At 37.3% G+C, this 20249-nt stretch overlaps 1 long non-coding RNA gene across 3 annotated transcripts in view; it reads left to right on the top strand.

The window, feature by feature from the left end:
* The window catches only part of LOC123382735, a 543574-nt gene that overhangs the window by 186646 nt on the left and 336679 nt on the right, over positions 1 to 20249 (top strand). For all 3 annotated transcript variants that reach the window (XR_006591612.1, XR_006591610.1, XR_006591611.1), the window contains exon 3: positions 5549 to 5695. This is a non-coding gene — a long non-coding RNA (uncharacterized LOC123382735). The remainder of the gene's footprint in view (positions 1 to 5548; positions 5696 to 20249) is intronic.

The raw sequence follows: 20249 nt of genomic DNA on the forward strand, positions 1-20249 counted from the left end.
TTTGAGACAGAGAGAGACAGAGCATGAACAGCGGAGGGGCAGAGAGAGAGGGAGACACAGAATCTGAAACGGGCTCCAGGCTCTGAGCTGTCAGCACAGAGCCCGACGCGGGGCTCGAACTCACGGATCATGAGATCATGACCTGAGCCGAAGTCGGACACTTAACTGACTGAGCCACCCAGGTGTCCCGTTATATCTATTTTTAAAAGCTGAAGAGAACAAGTATATATTTATAGACTTTGTTATATTAATCTTCTTTACCATCTCTGGCTTTCTCCATTTATTTTTGTGGATTCAAGTTACCATTTGGTGTTATTTTCTCACTCAGTATGGTTTTTTTCTATTTAACACCCTTTATGTAGTTATTTTCAAATATTATATTTCTATATGTTTTAGTTACAGAATACAACTGTGTATACATTGTATCATACAGTTAATTTTTAAATCAGTTAAGATTAGAAATAAGAAATATGCCATTATACTTTCTTTTATAGTTGCCTACATAATTATCTCTACCATAGCTTTTTGTTTTTTCACATGGATTTGAATTACTACCTGATAGCATTTGATTTCAGACTGTGAACTTTTTTTTTTAAGAATTTATTTTCAAATTTTAAGTAATCTCTACACCCAATATGGGCTCAGACTTACAACCCCAAGATCAAGAGCCCCATACTCTTTCGACTGAGCCAGCCAGGTGCCCCAGCCTGTGAACTTCTTTATAGCATTTCTAGTAAGTCAGGTTTGCTAGCAAATTGCTGAAATTCTCTCAGATTTTTTTTCCTTTAATCTCAGAATATCTTTCATTTTTTAAAGATAGTTTTGCTCCATTTAATATTTTTGGCGGAGGATTTTTTTTTTTACTTTCAGCAATTTAAATATGTCATCCCTCTGCCTTCCTGACCTCCATTGTTTCTGGTGAGATATCAGCTATCATTGTTGTTCTCTTCTACATTATGCGTTGTATTAATCTTACTATTTTCAGGATTTGCTTTTTATTCCTAGATTTCAACATTTTACTATGATGTGTCCAGGTGTGGATTTCTGTGTTTATACTACTCAGAGTTGATAGAGCTTCTTGGATGTGTAGAATGTATTTTTTTTATCAAATTTGAGAAATTAAACATTTTTTGAGTCATTATTTCTTTGAGTATTTTTTCTATCCATTTCTATTTATCCTCTTCTGATATTCTCATTATACATATGTCAGTGTTCTTAATGGTGTCCCAAATTTGCCTGAGACTTTACTTTTCTTTATTCTTTTATCACTGTTACTCAGGTTATACGATCTCTGTTGATCTCTTTTTAAGTTTACTGATTGTTTCTTTAGGTGGCTCAAATTTACTGTTGATATCCTCTAGTAAATCTTTCGTTTTGCTTATCATACTTTTAAACTCAAGAATGTCTACTCGATCTGTTATAATTTCTTTTTTTTCCTCCGATGAAGTGTCATTATTTTATCTTTAAATAAAGACTTAAATCTTTATTTAAATCTTTAGAAATAGTTTCCTTTAGTGTTTGAAAATATTTATGATGGCAACTTTGAAGTCATCATCTGCTAGGTATACCATCTGGGACCCTTCAGGACAGTTTCTTTTACCTGCTTTTTTCCCCCTATGTATGTATCATAATTTCCTGTTTCTTCCCCTCATAATTTTTGGTTATAAGCTGGGCATTTTAAGTAACATAATGTAACGACTCTGGACTCTGATGCCCACTCCCCACCCCCAGGGGCTTGATCTTGTCATTGTTTGCTTGGGCATTTGTTTGTCTAGTGACTTAGCTGTCCTTACTCTTTGAAGTCTACTTCCCTCCACAGTGGGCAGCAACCTCTGATGTCCTGCTCAAAATTTTTTTCTTGTTTTTATCTTTTAGCCTGGCTAAAAGGATTGCCCATATTTCAGTATAAGCCATTTATTGGTCGAAAATTGTGCTTAAGCCTTCTTGGACAGTTAGACTTTACTTTTCTTTTTAATTTTTTTTTAATGCTTGTTTATTTTTGAGAGAGACAGAGACAGAATGTGAGGGGAGAGGGGCAGAAAGAAAGGGAGACAGAATCTGAAGCAGGCTCCAGGCTCTGAGCAAGCTGTCAGCACAGTGCCTGACACGGGACTCTAACTCACAAACTGTGAGATCATGACCTGAGCCGAAGTGGGCCGCTTAACCGACTGAGCCACCCAGGTGCCCCAGATTTTTACTTTTTACCACTAGCTATATGTATGGCTTCAAAGTTGCTATAACCGTTCAGGGAGTTTACATTTTTGCCCCTACCTTCATCTACAGACTAGTAGCTTAGATTTTTCCTCTCCCATTACTCCCAAAGGGCATGGCCTTGGGTGTGCACATAGTCTTCCACATTGTTGGAGATGTATATGATTTTATTTGTAGGCCTGGTTTCCTAGGAGTTGCCTCTGGGTCAGAGTAGCTTATTGTTCAGTCAGTGTTTGGTTGGAGGTTATATTTATGCCCTTAGTACCAGTGAGATGTCTGCCTGTTGTTGGTTGATTTGTGAGCAGCTTGGGGGAATGTTTTTAAGTCTGCCTCATGTCCTGCTCTGATTGTTCCTGGGTGGGTGCAGCCTAGTACATGTGCACAATCTTTCTGAAGCCCAGAGTTGACTATAATCCTAGGAGGGCTCTTCTTGTTTGTTTATGTCTCTGGTTTGTCCTGTTAGATTTCTGATTTTACTGCTATTTTGCTTATTTATACTATTAAGAAGAAGATATAATGTCCATTCATTTCCTCTCCATTGGTATCCCTTGTTTTTTACAGTGCCCTGAGTCATGACATTTTCCATACAGTATTACAAATACTGCCAGTTTCCTCAGGCAGAGCTGTGGAGTTTTGTCCCGATAATATACCTCTCCCCACTAAGTAGAGTTTCCTCACTGATGAACCAGAGCTGGAGGTGCCCCTTTTCCTTTTGAAGTGATACCCCTCTTCTACAAGCAGCTACTGGAGGGAGATTATAGTCCCTGGTCTTATCTGCTTGCTCCTCCTGGGGCAACAACTCTTCTAAAGGCACATTGGTTCAAGGATAGTGGAGTCCCCCAATTTTTGGCCTGCTGTGCCTGGAGTAGAGATTCTACTCAGTGTGTGGGGGCTGTGGGAGGGGGAAGGGAGCCCTAGCCCTCTTGGACCCATATGCCTGGAACAGAGCTTTTGCCACATGAGATTGAGGGGGATGAGAAATATAGCAGCCTGCCTCTCTCTTAGGATAGAACTTCTATAACATAGAGAGAGCTGAGGGGTAGGGACAGCAATAGAGTGAGTCCCGGCTTAAATGCTATAGTCTCTTGCTGTTTTTAGTAAGATGTAATGGATTTTTTTTTAAGGAATATTTCTCCATTTGCTGGATGCCCTTGGAACAATTTGCAGAGATTTTAAATGATTACTGTTATTTACTTATATTTTTAATAATTTTACCTAGTTACATGCTTTTGTTGTTGTTGTTGGGGAGAGTTTGCTGTGCCCCTCATGCTATCATTCTGGAAGTTGACTCTGGTCTTTTTTTTTTAATTGAATAAATGTGCTTTTTAACCCTTTGTAATTTATAGTAACATCCATGGGTGACTTCTCTGTGCCTCTTTTGAATGGCAGTTTTGTTTATTTATGCAAGGTAATCTGTGTTCTCTAGGAAAAAAAAAACAAACTGATAAAATGTGTACCAGTTTAAAAGTGATGGAATAGCAGTGAAGAAATATTCAATTTCTTAGAACTGTGAATTTCTGTAGACTCAGATATTTGAATTAGTGCTTTCCTCTGTAGCCCTTGGCAAATCACATAACCTATTGGGTGCCTCATTCATTCAAGTGGGGATGATAATCCTAAACTACTCACAATATAATTACGAAAACAGACTAATTTGGGAGTTAATGTAAGGTCGAAAATGTAAGGTTGAAAAATGGTGGAATCCAGTCAGATGGAGTTAGGTTCAACACCTGGACTCTTATCACTTACTGTAAGAATTACATTAAGTTACTAATCCTTTTGAGGCTTCAGTTTGCTTGTATGTAAAATGAGAGTAATAAAAGCTATCTCAATCAGTTATTTGGTATTAAATTGAAATAATTGATACAAGTGCCCAGTACATTGTTTTCCACAGAGTAAAATAAAGGTTGTGACTTATTACTATTTTTGTTATTGTTCGGTACTACTACTACTACTACTAAAAGCTATTTAGGTAATTAATCATACAAATACCCCAATTCTATTAATTAGGATGCTTTAGTTGCAAGTAACAGAAAAATCAGCTCAAAAGTTTCTTTCTTACAGAAGTCTAGAGGGAGAGGAGTTTCAGGGTTGGTTAAGTTAATGACTCAAAGGTGTCATCAGGGAGCCAGATTTATTCACTTTCAGGTCTGCCATCCTCAGAGTTTTCCTTATGGTCTTGGGTTGATTCTTTTCAAGATGGAAGATGGCAGCTACAATTCTAGGCATAATCAAATGCAGGTTGCAGTGTTCATAGGCTAAAAAAAGAATGTCTTTGTCTTTGGTTCCCTTTTAAGAATACTGTCAGTGCTCCCAAAAAGTCCCTAAGAGGTTTCTCATAAGCCAGTTCTCATAAGCCAGAATTGTGTCACATGCTCATTCCTAATTTGTCATGTACAGAGGGGTTAAGATTACCACTATTGGTTTACAGAGACAAATAAAGGTTCACCCCTCTCTTTCAGAGCTGGAGAGAGGCTCAGTGTCTCTGAAAGCAGATGGCATTCTAATTACTAAACACAATTGGGTGTCTATGGCCAAGGGAGAAGGGGAGAAGGGATTTGGGTAGATAATAAGTAGTACCTACTACATCTGTGCTAGGGATTAGGGTTTTTAGAGATGAATAAGATACTTTATCTTCAAGGAAGTTATAGTTTATTAATACTATGACTATGATTGTCCATGATAAGGAGGACATTGCCCAGTCAATGTCTTTAAAGCCATGGGTTTATAAGAAAATGAAACATGAGCTAAACTTGTTGACCTTCATACAAACTCATCTCATTCCCTTCATTTTGACCAAGACGTTCTGTGTAGCCAGCATTGCAGATTTAATCAATCAAACTAGCTAAAAACAATAAAGGGAAATTTGAAAAGTATCCCCCAACGATGGGACGATATCACCAATACCTGGAAAAGTTGTTTTATCTGTAAAGAAACTAATTCATGTTGACTTGAAGAATTATCAGTTGATATTCTAGACTGATTTGAAGGTAACACTCAGAGTTTTGTCTTAGTAGCCCAGATATTTTGAATTTCTACCCACAGAGGAATACATTGTCAGGTAGGTATTTTAGAGTTTTGCAGAAAAGAATGATGGAGATACAGTTTTATTGTAAATGAATACCTAAGAAAAAAGTCTATTCTTGGCTAGAGTTGAGGGTAGAAAATACAATTGAAAGTGGTTTTAATTTTAGGATCTCATACTTGGGAGTAGAGTGGAGGGAGAAGTACCAATGTCTATATTTATTAAGTATATATTATTTGTTCTATTTCCTATGTTTGTTCATTCAAAAAATTATACACCTAAGTGTTTAATATATGTTGTATGTTTTTATAGGAAATGATGAACCCACAAAGGAAAAACTCCCAAGGATCTTAATGGAACATATTGCCTAATACAAAACAGCAAATGATAAGGACTTCTGCAGAAGGAAAGCAATCAAACAAAACAAAGAAGGGAAGAAACAAAGAAAGATAATGACAGGTACAAACATAATAATGGTATATATAGCACACTGACAAGATTTCAAGAGAAAGAACATACTCAAAGTACAACAAACAAAACAAAAACAAAAATGCTAATGATTTTGAATAATAATGGCAAATGCATGCATAGGGGTTATGTGCCAGGAACTGCTCTAAACACTATACATATGTTAACTCATTTAAATTTATAAAGCCCATTAGCGTTATTTAAAATGATTATCCCCATATCACTGAGAGGAAACAGAAGCAGGGAAATAATTTGGTCAAGTTTGCATATCCAGGAAGTACAGGAGCTGGGAGAATAGTCCTGGCAATCTGGCTCCAGAGTCCGTGTTGTACATGGTGACTTGTAATTGTGTATAAGGTAACTTCCCAGACAAGACACAGAATTTGACCTAATCAGGAAAATATAAAGAAAATATAGTAAGACTTCAGAGAAATGTTGTTTCTCTGAAGACTTCAGAGAATCTTGTTTCTAGCTAGAGGGATAAAATAAACCTTTCTGGGAGAGAAACCTTTGGAATATATGGAAGATTTAGGCAGGGACAGCTGCTCGGGAAGAACAAGACCGTTGGAACAGCATGAGCTTTTAGGAGAATGAAGGCTTTTCCAGTTTAGTTGGAAGATAGTTGGGCATAGAAGACTAACAGAAGGTAACAGTGGAAAAGAATGCTAAGCTGTTAGAGCTGGCAGATGCCTTAACCATCCTTTAATCTAGCTCCTTAATTTACTGGCCAAGAAAATGAAACCCAGAGAGAGAAGGTGACTGGAGCATGAAGCCAGTGGGGCTGAGACTGGCATATCCAACACTGCAGCTCTGTTCTTTTGACTCCGTGGCCAGGGGTCTTCATTTCCATCAAATTGTATCATCAGCTCATGGAGAGACTTTATTTTTAAGGAACAGGAAACTACTAAGAATTTTGAGCAGAAAAGGAAAGCCTGAATTTGAATCCCCCTGCTCCTTAACCTGTCAGTTGTATGACTTGGCAGGATTTCACTTGACCTCTTTAAATTCAGTCTGTTCATCTGTAAAATGAGGATAATAAAATGCCCGTGTCATAGGGATGCTGTGAGAAGTGGATGAGGTGCTTTACACATAGTAGATGTGAAGTAAATTATGAAATCAAATTTTCTTCTCCCTCCTTCCCCTTTATTTTTTTCTTTTTCTTTTTTGTAAACTTTCTTTCCTTCTCCTTCTCCCTCTTACTTTTTATTCCTTTATCAAATACAAGGGTGGGGAAAGGCAGACATTCACCCACCCTGCACTCACCCGCAGTGTGTTCCTGCCCAGGACCTGTATCTCTTGGCCTGAAGGTTGCCTTGGGAAGGATGCTCTGCCCAACTGCATGACAGGTCACATCACTAGAATGCCTACAACCTCCCAGGGCAGCCCTCAAAGGAATTTGGTGTATAAATTCCTCAGCTCCTTCTTGACACACTGGCAAGATTCCTCTGAGGTACCTGCTCCATATTGTCACCCTGGGTAACAGAATCACAGAATTGATCTCCAGTCCCCTCCAGAAAAAACATCCTTTGTTGGCTGCCTTCCCTTCCATGTCTCATTTCTCCACTCCCCTTTCAACCTTTCAGCTAAACTACTGGCACGTGAGTCTTTATCTCCTTTTGAGGGATTCTACACGAAAATGGTGAGGGATCATAAATGATGGAACTGGGTCCTCAATTGGGGAGGAAGGCAGATAGAAGCATAGATTGAGGGACTAGTATAGGGAAGGCAAAAGGTTGTCTTACAGAGTTAGAACTAACAGTCTACTGATTGCCAAGCTAGCTCTCTCACCTTTGTCATCCTGCCCTCTCATGTTTCTTGACATTCCAGGCCTGAGAACATAATCCCAGAAGTGTCATTATAGTATCTACTGGGAAAATCCTGAATAGCCTGGCTTTTGGGCTGACCTTTCCTTTCCAAAGCTGATAACCTCTTTGCTTCTTGATAGTAGAATGAGGAGGAGGAAGCCACCAGTGCTAACAAGCACCATGATTCTGGGAACAAGGGTATTCCCAAAACACAGACACCAATAACTGTCATTTTCAGAATTACTGTGGGTGGTGCTGGTGATGAAGGCAGACAAGAGTAGTTGCCTCCTTATCTAGAGGACAGTGAGTTTTCTGGAACTATGGAGATGGGCCTGGGCCAGGAAGAGACTTTTCTCTGAGAGTGCATGAGTTTTGCCAACAAAAAAACAGAGAACCCTTACAGCTTAGCCTTGCTCTTACACCCAGGAGAGTGCTGCCTCGAATAGTTCATCTTTGGCTCCCTGCCTAGTGTCTCCAGTTTCATGCATCCATTTTCTAATTAGAACTTCTTTGTGCTACAAGGCAGAATCTCAGAGGTGGTGCTGTATACCAGGTGGACAGGAAGAAAGAATACCTTTAGCAGACTCCCATAAAAAGATCTTTTAAAACTCTAGAGCAGTGGGCAAATGCAACCAACCGATGTTCAGAAAGACCTCCTAATGTTCCAAAGAAACAGACATTCAAGTTTCAGGGGTGGTTGAAGCCAGATTTTCTGATGACTATCACTAATACAGTCTTTGTGACCAGATGACAATGAAACCCCTTTTATACAGTAAACACCTAGACTACATGAATAACGTGAGAAATAGTTTTCTAACACTTTGAGGTTTGGAATGTAATTTTTGTGTTTGAAGTTAAAAAAAAATTTTTTAAGTGTATTTATTTACTTAGAGAGCAAACACAAGCAGGGGAGGAGCAGAGAGGATAGACAGAATCCCAAGCAGGCTCTGTGCCATCAGACACAGTCTGATGTGGGGCTGAAACTCACGAACCGTGAGATCATGACCTGAGCTGAGATCAGGAGTTGGACACGTAACCGACTTTGCCACCAGCGTGCCCCAAGTGTGTTTGAAATTTAAAATGAGAGTATTAATATGGGCAAATTGAAGGTAGATGGTTTTCTACAAATCAACTGGTTGGAAACAATTGTTAAAATTAGGATATTGGTAAAAAATGGATATTTCCAATCTCTGCAGCTTTTCACCCAGTGATGCTTACCATTTTATTACAAAAATCATTTGTTTACAAAAGGGGATAGCAGTAATCATGTATTTGAGGATTTAGGGTGAATGGTATAATAAAGTCTATGAAACTAAAAAAAAAGATCTAGAAAATATTTCTAGTTTCTTTATTTCTTAGTCTAATTTCAAAGCAACATTCTAAACCATGATGCTCTTTCAAAAATATTTGACAAAAAAAAGAAAATAAAACCAGACATTCATCTGTTCTTTTTGAAAAGTTTTACTTTTCTTTATCAAGAATGATTTGTAGATAAAAAGAATGATTTGTGACAGTACCTTCTGTTAAAAACATTTAGGAAAACATAGTTAAATATCATAGAAAGTGGACAAAGTAACTTTTAAAGCATGTTTTTAAAAGCTTAAAATAAGATTGCTTAAAAATTGATGGCAAATGAGCAACTGGGTAAGCACTCTAAATACTTACTGATTCATTTTGGGTAATTTATTTAGAGAAATATTATTTTATAATTCCTAAAAATATTAACCAGTGACTTTAAAGTAATTTTATAAGATTTGAAAAGTAGAAATACTAAAACATAAATGAACATTTTTAAACAAGTGTAACAAAAATGATGCCTAAACCACTTTCTGAAGAAAATACTTAAAACGAATTGTAGCATAAAATAATTATAAAATGGTCTCATGATACACAGAAATTACATGTGTATAAAATTATACAATAACAATATATAATGTTCTATAAATAATATATAAAATAATATATATTATTAACATAATATAGTAATCAATATAATATTAATAATCTACATTATATATAGTTGACAAGCAGTGATGAGAAACATTTTTGTTTTCAGCCAATTTATGATTTTAACTAAACTGTTTTAGAACAATTCACATAGATGGAGAAATTTTTTTTTAAATTTTTTTAACATTTATTTTCAAGAGACTGAGAGAGACAGAGTGCGAGTGGGGGAGGGGCAGAGAGAGAGAGGGAGACACAGAATCAGAAGCAGGCTCCAGGCTCTGAGCCGTCAGCGCAGAGCCCAAGATGTCAGTGCAGAGCTGTCAGTGCAGATTCCACCAACCATGAGATCATGACCTGAGCTGAAGTTGGACGCCTAACCAATTGAGCCACCCAGGCGTCCCCAATTTTTTTTTTTTAATTTACATCCAAGTTAGTTAGCATATAGTGCAATAATGATTTCAGGAGTAGATTCCTTAATGCCCCTTACCCATTTAGCCCATCCCCCCCTCCCACAACCCCTCCAGTAACCCTCAGTTTGTTCTCCATATTTAAGAGTCTTTTAGGTTTTGTCCCCCTCCCTGTTTTTATATTATTTTTGTTTCCCTTCCCTTATGTTCATCTGTTTTGTGTTTTAAAGTCCTCATATGAGTGAAGTCATGATATTTGTCTTTCTCTGACTGGCTAATTTTGCTTAGCATAATACCCTCCAGTTCTATCCACATAGTTGCAAATGGCAAGATTTCATTCTTTTTGATTGCCGAGTAATATTCCATTGTGTGTGTGTGTGTGTGTGTGTGTGTGTGTGTGTCCACATATTCTTTATCCATTCATCCATTGGTGGACATTTGGGTTCTACCCATACTTTGGCTATTGTTGATAGTGCTGCTATAAACATTGGAGGGCATGTGCCCCTTTGAAACAGCATGCCTATATCCCTTGGATAAATACCTAGTAGTGCAATTGGTGGGTTGTAGGGTAGTTCTATTCTTAATTTTTTGAGGCATCTCCTTACTGTTTTCCAGAGTGGCTGCAGCAGTTTGCATTCCCACCAGCAGTGCCAAAGAGATCCTCTGTCTCTGCATCCTCACCAACATCTGTTGTTGCCTCAATTGTTAATGTTAGCCATTCTGACTGGTGTGAGGTGGTATCTCATTATGGTTTTAATTTGTATTTCCCTGATGATGAGTGATGATGAGCATTTTTTCATGTGTCGGCCATCTGGATGTCTTCTTTGGAGAAGTGTCTATTCATGTCTTTTGCCCATTTCTTCACTGGATTATTTGTTTTTTGGGTGTTGAGTAGATGGAGAAATTTTAATCATAAAATCTATGCGGGACAGTCACTCATTTTACCAGAAGTTGGTACAAGATCAGGTGAACTTTCATGTGCATGCTTTCCAAATGACAGTAAAATCTAGGAATAAAGAACTTAAGGGGCACACTTAAGATTCTGCTTCAGATTCTGTGTCTCCTTCTCTCTCTGCCCCTCCCCAGCTCACACTCTGTCTCTGTCTCTCAAAAATGAATAAACGTTTTTAAAAAAAAAGAACTGAGGGTGATGACTGACTGGTGGGCGGGAGTCCTCACTCTCTTATCTGATATACCATGCCTTTGGATGTCCCTGTGTTTTAGGGTAGCATATACAGTATCGTAGTATGTGATTACTTGGCTATTGGGCAGAAAGGGCCTGAGATATGGGTGTTAATGTGGTGGAAAGATGTTCTTCAAAGGGAAACTCTTCAACATGACAGACAATGCAAGGGCAACCCTCTTACATGGTTTAGTACAAAAGCTCTTGGTATTATAGTTTGGAGGAGAGTAGTAAGGTCAGTCATAATAAAGCACTCTAGTGAACAAAATAGGGTCTGTACAAACTGCAGAACAGAACTGGGTGTGTCATAAACACTATCATATGATTTGTATCCTAGATTCCCTTGGTGGAGACAGAAGTGCAAAGATACTTACTTTAAAGAGACAGAGACCTGAGGCATTTTTATAGATCATTATGATATTAGTTTCCCCAGGCTCGATAACACCAAAACTAGGAAAGGACACCCGGTCAAATTCTTTGCAAATTCTGAGTCATAAAAAACTTGTGACTAGTACTGTACATTTCATTTTACTAACTTAGAGCCCAAGGGAGGTTTTATATGACTGGTTCTTGGCCAAAAGATCAGAGAATGTCCTTTCATCTGTCAGTGTTAACTGAAAAGGCAGTAGATTTTTTATAAGCAAAGGTAACGGGCTGAGCATGTGTATTTCCTGAAGGGTGCATTTAACATTTGAAAGTGAAACTCAGTATTAGAAGCCTAGATATATCCACTGAAAAGCAATCTGTGAGCTGCGAAACTGCAAAACAATTTTGTGGATCATGCAGTGAAGTTATTTCTTGGTCTGGTCTCCTTCAATAATGCTACGCGATTGACAAAATTGCATTATTTGGGTGTTTTCTTTCTATTTTCTATTCGTTTAAATGCTAATGATTAAGGTTTCCATAAAATAAAACTTGTGCTGATAAGATTGGAATCATCATAAGCTTTTAAAATTTACTACTTTTTTCTACTTAAAATATTTATGAGGGTAATGAGTGCTTTATGTAGTTGTCAAGCAAATACAGGTGAATAAAATATGGTTTCCTTTGCTGATCCTCCCTGGAAAAGTGGATAATATTATCAGTTTACTGCGTATCCTTCCACACCTTTCTTGAATATATTGATTTGCAAAAATGGTGAAACATTCTTCTCATCCCTGTGTGCTCTCCTTTTTGCAGTGTGACTTTGTAGCTCCTTCCATGAAGTAGTGTCTGTTTCTCTATGCTCTGCATTTGGGCTTGGCAGGGTGAATTCCTTTGGTTGTTGGGATGTGACAAACGTGACATTGAGATAGCAAACATGGTGAAAAGCTCTTGTCATTGGGGCTTGTCCTAAGCACCGTGTGAATTTTATCACATCTATCATTATTCCTAGAGTCCATTGAAATTAGGAAACAAAAGTAGTACATAAATAAAGGATTTCTGAAGTCTTTGGTTTAAAGAGATAGGTTTTTTATCAAGCAGTGTATGACCTTGGGATTTATATGTAATACAATTTCTTAATCTTCTATCTATGCGTGTATAAATATATGCTTTATTTTAAAAAGGGCAAGCATATGAGAATACATGACCCCTTTTTTGGAAAAGCCTTTGAATAAAGCAGAAAAGACAAAGGCGTTATAGCTGCATCTTCAGTTCAGCCAGTGCTTGTCTCCTTGAAAATTCCTGATTGTTCCATGTTTACTTGGTCTTCCTACCCTGTAGGGATCTTGTAGGAGAGTGATCTGATAAATTAGTTTACACCAACATGACAGGAGTTTATCGGTTATCCTTTTGATGTGGGTATTTGCCTTTTTGAAGAAACCTAGAGAGAGAGAGATCAATCAGAGCTTACTCCAAAAGCTTGAATTGGAAATGGAATTCTAGGCCAGAAATATTTGAGGAAGTCCACACACAGCCTCTTCTACCTCATTCAGCCTACTTCTAATACCTTCTCAGATAAAACACTATTGTTTCTTACCCCAGGGTTCAATAGTATGTAATTGGAGATAGAATGTTTTTCCATTTTATCAACAGAGGTGATAAAGGATTAGAAAGAATTGCAGTAGTATGTTTATGAATAGAATCAGGATACTGATCAGTGATGTAGTCAGAAGAATTTTTCTCGTAAGTGGCAGGGGAGGGAAAAGGCCAATATGTGATTCAGCTAAAACTGTGTACAAATATCTTAGTATATTAAAGCATTAGAATAAATCATGTCATTTTTCAAGATGTATGAAAAATTACAATAGTATCTACCCATCAGTAACAACACTCACACGCCAGTTACCTCATTGCAAAGAATCTTTAGCATGTCCACCTATTATACATGTATAAACAGTTATGGACCGATAGTGTTAAGATAGACATGATAGAGATTAGGTAGACAAATAGGCAGATAGGTAGATAGAGAGAGACATGGATAGAGATCTAAATTTGTCTTATGAGAAATCTTTGTATATAACTCGGTTCAGTATAGAATCGTTTTCTGCTTTTATCTGTTGTCTTCCTGTTATGCCTGGCTCATAGTGTTCTCCCATATGCCCACCTTGCTGTCATTCTTGGTGAATTCACTATGTACATAGGAAGACCATATAACACCCTGGCCTCTCAAGTTCTTGGTCTTTTCCACTCCAGTGACCTTTATGTATATTCCACATAAGCCACATACTCCAGTGATCACACACTGGATCTTGACATCATTCACCCATACTCTCCTTTAAAATCTTAAATTCAGATACTCTAATCCCATGTCATAGACTCTTATCTTCTCGTCCTCCAATTCTATCACTTGATTACTTTCACTGTCTATTCTCATACCTCAACAGGATCACCAGTCTCTTGATCCCTCCTAATCCCCAAGCAGTCAGCCCCTCCCTGTCCTTTTCCTTTTCCATGTAGCTTAAACTACATAATACATCACTTTTATTAGTATTATTTAATAATTAATTGGATCAACACCTTTGGCTGTTGACCCTCCATTCTACTAGTTTGATAAGACCCAAACTATTCATCATATATGTCAATCCAACTGTTTTCTCTCTCTTTTTATGTCCAGCCTACTGAGCTAAATTGGTGTCATGATAAAAACATGGTGCCAAATCTTAACTGCTAAACAACCAAGTATTTCATCAGTTCTAGCTCCCATTTCTGATAATGATTATTGAAGAGCTTATCCGCTGTCCTCAAACCTCTTACCTGTCCTATCTCTTACATTGTCCCACAGGCTCAACACGTTACCTCTCTCCCCTTCTACTATGCCAAAAAAGTAAAAATCTATAGGTAGGAACTGCCCATCTTCATGCAATGCCATCTGCAAGCTTACCTGCATCTGCGCTGTATCTTTGCCTTCTCCCTTTGGATTCCAGGGAGGTAACCTGCTTCTTTTTGCATAACCAGCATTTCCACCCGTGTTTCCCCTCCGATTCCACTCCTGGATCTTCAGGGAACTTGTACCATCAACTTTCTTTTTGTCTTTATCTTCAAATTTTTCTTGTCTCCATGTTGTTTGCGGCTAGTATGCTTTTTCTTTATGGTTAGTGCTTTTAGTAACCTCATTAATTCTTTCTTTACTCCAAAGTCATGAATATATCCGGAGTTGATTTTTTTCTGTGCAGGGTGAAGAAGTAGGGTCAAATTTCACATTTTTCCTATAGACATTTAATTGTCCCAACACTATTTATTTTTAAAAAATACGTTTTCCCGCACTGGGTATAAATCAAGTGTCCATCTATGTATCTATTCCCCTATAATTCTTCACTGCCTTGTTAGCTCTCTGATACCATCAAGGAGATTTACTTTTTGAGGCAGTAGGACAAGTCCAGTTTTCTGGTTGTCCTCAATGTTGTAGGATTTTTTATAGAGCTCTTTTCAAATTTGCTACTTTAAAAAAATGTAATCCCTAGTCCCTGCTGAAATCTCCATATTATCTTTTATCTCCCTGAAAATAACAAGCAGATTTATTCTAAAATTGTATCTGATAACCATAGTATTTGGAGCTCTTATGGGTCTATTTCTGTATCTGTTGTTTGTGCTGGTTTTCACCTATGTTACCTTGTCTCCCCATGTGTATGACTTTTACTATCTGCTAGATTTTGCATTTGAAAAATTTCATTATTTGAAACAGTTTTTGAGGACTAGGATAATCTCATCATTCTCCAGAGAAATTTTCTTCCTTCAGACCCTATATAATTTACAACCTGGCTCCACTGAAATCCAGTGTCAGGCATTGATCTGGTCTGAATCTGGGCTGCATGCTCTGTAAGGACAGGTCTACCTCTGCCTCACCCATACTCCCAGAGTACACTTTCACATCAGGGATTTTACAGGCACTAGTCTCTTTGTGAGCCCTGGACTATTAGTTAGACTTGAAAATCTGTGCTCTTTTCAGAGAAATAACATCCCTCCACAACACAACCTTTGAAAGAAAGAGAAGAGAGAGAGAGAGAGAGAGAGAGAGAGAGAGAGAGAGAGAGAAAACGAAAGAAAGAAAGGAAAGAAAAGAAAAGAAAAAAAGAAAAGGAAAGAAAAGAAACGAAAAAAGAAAAGGAAGGAAAAGAAAAGAGAAGAAAAGAAAAGAAAAGAGAAGAAAAGAAAAGAAAAGAAAGATAGATAAAGAAAAGAAAATCTAATTATAGAAATACCAAAGGGGGAGCCTGAGTGGCTCAGTCGGTTGAGCATCTGACTTCGGCTCAGGTCATGATCTTGCAGTTGACGAGTTCAAGCCTCGTGTCAGGCTCTGTACTGACAGCTCAGAGCCTGGAGCCTGCTTCAGATCCTGCGTCTCCCTCTCTATCTGCCCCTCCCCAACTCATGCTCTGTCTCTCTCTGTCTCAAAAATAAATATAAACATTAAAAGAAAAAGAAATACCAAATATAAGTAGATAAAAGCAATAGTGCTCTGTTGAAATTAGACAGTAGAGCCTCAACATGGAATTACATCTCCTAGTCTTGGCTTCTCTGATGGTTTCTAAATTACCTCCAATGAATTTATCTTTTCTGGAACATCTTTCAAAAACCATGGAATTTTAGAAAGAAACATATCTATTTTTATAAAGCTAGGTTGGCTCAAGAAGAGGCTTAAGCAATGTACATAAGCCCCTTGTATCTAATTAACTTTATTTACATCTATAGTCACAGGCTGTATCTTTAAACTCAGGCTTTTGTGAATAAACTTTGAGCCAACAGCAATAAAACTAGAGGGTGCAGTTGGCTCAGTATAAACCAGTGGTAGTCAAATGACCCCAAACCTCCTGTTTCATTATAGATGGATAAAATATTTCAATTACTTAACTCATTCATTTATGAAATACTTCAGGAGTACTTATAATGCTCTAGACTTTAAAGATGCTATAATTTTAAAAGCAATGTATTCTCTATCTTCTAGTCCTCTGCTTAAATTATGTAGGAAGGCTGTTTTTGTATTATGCTTTAATATTATGCACAGACACCAACTCTTGGTAAGTCTATGTTTTTATCCCTTCAATAACACCTATTCTGAAATCTCTCCCATTTCCACCTTTTATCTATATTCTTTATTCACCTGTCTTCTCAGTAATACCACTTCCTTTAAAACCTCCTTAGGTAGAAGCACTGATTCTCTTGTAGCTCCTTCTCTTGAGCCTGGGAGGCTGGGTCTGCTTTCTTTGCTCACCTTCAAATTCTTCCTGATTATGCCCTTAGCTCAACAGCCTGTACACCACTGAAAGTCATGCCATTTAACTCTGCAATAATCTTTTCTCACAAGAGTCATGTGGTTGAAGTTTCATACCCTATGTGATTTAACTAACATATTATTAATTGCAATTGAATTTTCCCCTTTTGTCACTCTCTTTGTAGTCATTTGTCCAACTGAAGGCTACTCCCCATACCTGATGCATAATTTAATAACTGGGACACAGTTGGTCTTCAACATCCCATTCTATTCTTTATGCTGATGGTTTATCTAACATCCTCATAGTAACTTTATCTTTCTTCTCCAATTATCTCATCCTCTCTACTCAGCAACACACTTATATGGATATGCCTTGGACTGGGTCAGCACCTGGAAGAGTGTGACCTTTCAAGTCTTGTGCTCTGAAATTTCCCTTTTGACCACAACCTCTTATCCTTCTATATATCTCTCCCTCATTCTCAGTAAAGCTCATCATTAAAATAAATTTGAATTCTAGCTCCCTTGATCTGATTTATTAGATCTATTTCCCCATGTCCCTAATTGCCTTCACTTTCCTTCCAAGTACATCATCTCTGTATCTCATACAGCTTTTCTTATCTCCCCATTATGCTGCTAACTGAAAACATTGAGCTTGAGACTTAGTGTTGTGATTATTCTGGCTCTGATTTAGGTCTGCTGTAACCTCCTGGAGAAAAAGTGTATGATTCATTTCATGACAGATGTATCATCCCTAATCTGAGTCTACCTCGCTGAACAGTTCTTTATTCTTCCCAAGTAGCTTCTGTTCCTGTTCTCACAGAAAACACACCAAACTTTTCCACTCTGCTCAGAGCCTCAGCAGGTGACCCAGGTTCCTGCTTCATTGAAAAAAGAAACACTATTGTGTAAAAATGTTCTTATACTATACCCGTATTTTCACTTACTGTTTCCCCTTAGTGAAGTGGAGGAGATACTTCTGAATTGCTAGGTGAATTCTTCCACCTAAATTGTTGGTCCCATTCCCTCTTGCATCCTTAGGAATTGTATCTCATCAGTTCACTCCATTCTTTGCATCTCCATTTCCCTCCCTACCCCCCCCTTTCTCTCTCTCCCTCCCTCCATACGTTCCAAACACTCAACCCACAGATATGTTTATTATTTCCCCTTTCTGAAAACTCTACACCATCCCTTAACCACCATTTATTTTCTTTCCTACCCGGTTTATTGATATAGGACTTACTTGCCATCTCTACATTTTTACCTTTCATGCATTATTACTCACTGAAATTTGACTTCTGCCCCTTCTGATCTGACCTTCTCAAAGGTCACTGGTGAAAAAATCCTATTTCCCAAATCCAGTGGCTTCTTTGCCATTCTCATTCTTTGAATCTGGCTATGGTATTTAACATTATTGACCACTTCTTCTTTCTTGAAAGTCTTCCTCCTTCAATTTCAAGATAGATTCTGTTTCTTCTTCTTCTCTTCCTCTCTACTACTCTTTTGACTCCTCTTCTGTCTCTTATTATTTATCAGAATTCCATGTTCTGTTCTCTTCTTGCCCTTTGCTCTTACTTGGAGTGTTTCCAACAGTTCTCTCTTCAGCTCTAACCTGTATGCCCTAAAACATGTCTTTTACCCTTACCCTAAACTTCCCTTGAACTAGAGATTCACATTTATAACTGATTCCTAGAAATTTCTTCCATTTTCTTCCTCCTGGAGATTACCGCAGGTCTAATTTAGAATTTATTTAATCTCTTCTCTACATGTCACCACCCCAGAGAAACCTAAAATGCCCTGTTCTTCTTGCATTGTCTTTCCTTATTACTAATCCCTTATTTCCTCCATTATCTGAGTTGAAAATTCTGGAATCATCCAGACTTCTCCTCTTCCTTCACCCCATTAAATCAACTGGTCAGGTCCTCTCAATTTTACCTCAAAAGCATCTTTCTACTTAACATTGCTCCCTATTTCCCCTCTGACCGTCCTCATCAAGGCATCCCTGACTCTTTCACAGACTTGTAGGTGGCCTCTGAGTTCTGGCTCTCTTCACCTGAGAACTCTCTACTCCTTTTCCCAACTTACACTTTTCCACAATACAACCCAAATGATGCTCAGTTACTATGTGCTGGAAGGAATGTTTAACTAAACAAGAAGTATTCCCTCCCACTTATAAATGAGTTACTAATGTGTAGGTGACACTTGCTTTTATTAGAATTATTACCTTTCAGAATATTTTTTAGACCTCTGGAATTAGTGGAGGATCCATCAACACTCTGATGTCTGCTTTTTCCAATCACTTAAAAAAGGAAAGAAATGCAAGAGAACCGTGCATACCACAAACCAGATGATCAAGAACTAACTCTTTTGAATTGTTTCTGTTGAAAGCTTTTAGAATCTTTGCTCTTCTCTTCCTGGTTTAGAGATTTTTAGACTTGTATCCTTGATCATGAAAACCTTAGAGAGGAAAGTGTAAAGTTAATAGAAAAGATGAAAGTTAGTCAATTTTGCTACTTATTAGAAGTTCTGATAGAAACACATTGTTGAGAAGGGGGTGTAATAAATAAAGCAAAGGACTTCGGATTTTAAGTAGAGGCTAATTATAAATAAATTATATAATATATATTTGTATATGTTATATATTTTTTTCATTCACTATTAGTGTCAATGACTGAGAGTTGACAGTTGTAATTCTGAATTTTTTATTTTGATATATAGTCAGCATAGATAAAGCAAAGCACTGAAGTTGTAGTGCTGCCAAATTTTTCTAAAAGTTCATTTCCAATGTTAAAACACCCCCAAACAAAACTGTTTAACAATGCATGAATTAATTATGGAATCAGAATAAAATTTGATGCCTTTCACTTTGAATTTTATGTTGAATCATGTAACAGTCAGCATGCTATAATATTGCCTTACCTTAGATTATAATAAAATTGAAGAAAAGAACATAGTGAAAAGAGGGTTCTATTTTCAATGAGATTTAACAACTATGCCTGAAACTGACTGTGTCAACTTGGTTATATTCATCAGTGTGTGTGTGTATGTGTGTGTGTGTATTATAAAGTATGGATATCTCAAGTTAGTGAAAGTGATTTAAAATGACTTTTAAAATAAAAATAAGTATTTTCACGATTCTTTGAAATTTTGAACTGGTTTTGTTAGGATTATAATGTAGATAACTGATGTCTTCTCTAAAATATATGTTTGACATTTTTCAGCCTAGGAATAAATAATTTCTGGACAGGCCAGAAGCTGCTACCAGCATGCTGAGCTCAAAAATCAGCTCATTTAGTTTCTCTTGTATGAAAATTAAATGTCATGATGAAAACATGGTGTGGTATTGACCTTAGCAAAGGCTTGAAAATATTGTCCCTGTGGTAAAATTAAACAAACTTCTTATGTTTCAAGTGGGTTTCAGAATGTGCATTAACCAGTTTTAAGATTCAGTGACTAAAACTGTTATTAGTTTATGTCTACCAGTGTCATCATTAGTCATTGAGTATTTGGATATGTCAATGAAGAACTAGTAGAGCAGCTGTAAAATATTCGTAAAACCACATGTGGCAATACC

This window comes from Felis catus, chromosome F1 (genome assembly GCF_018350175.1).
Source record: "Felis catus isolate Fca126 chromosome F1, F.catus_Fca126_mat1.0, whole genome shotgun sequence".
Taxonomy (NCBI): domain Eukaryota; kingdom Metazoa; phylum Chordata; class Mammalia; order Carnivora; family Felidae; genus Felis; species Felis catus.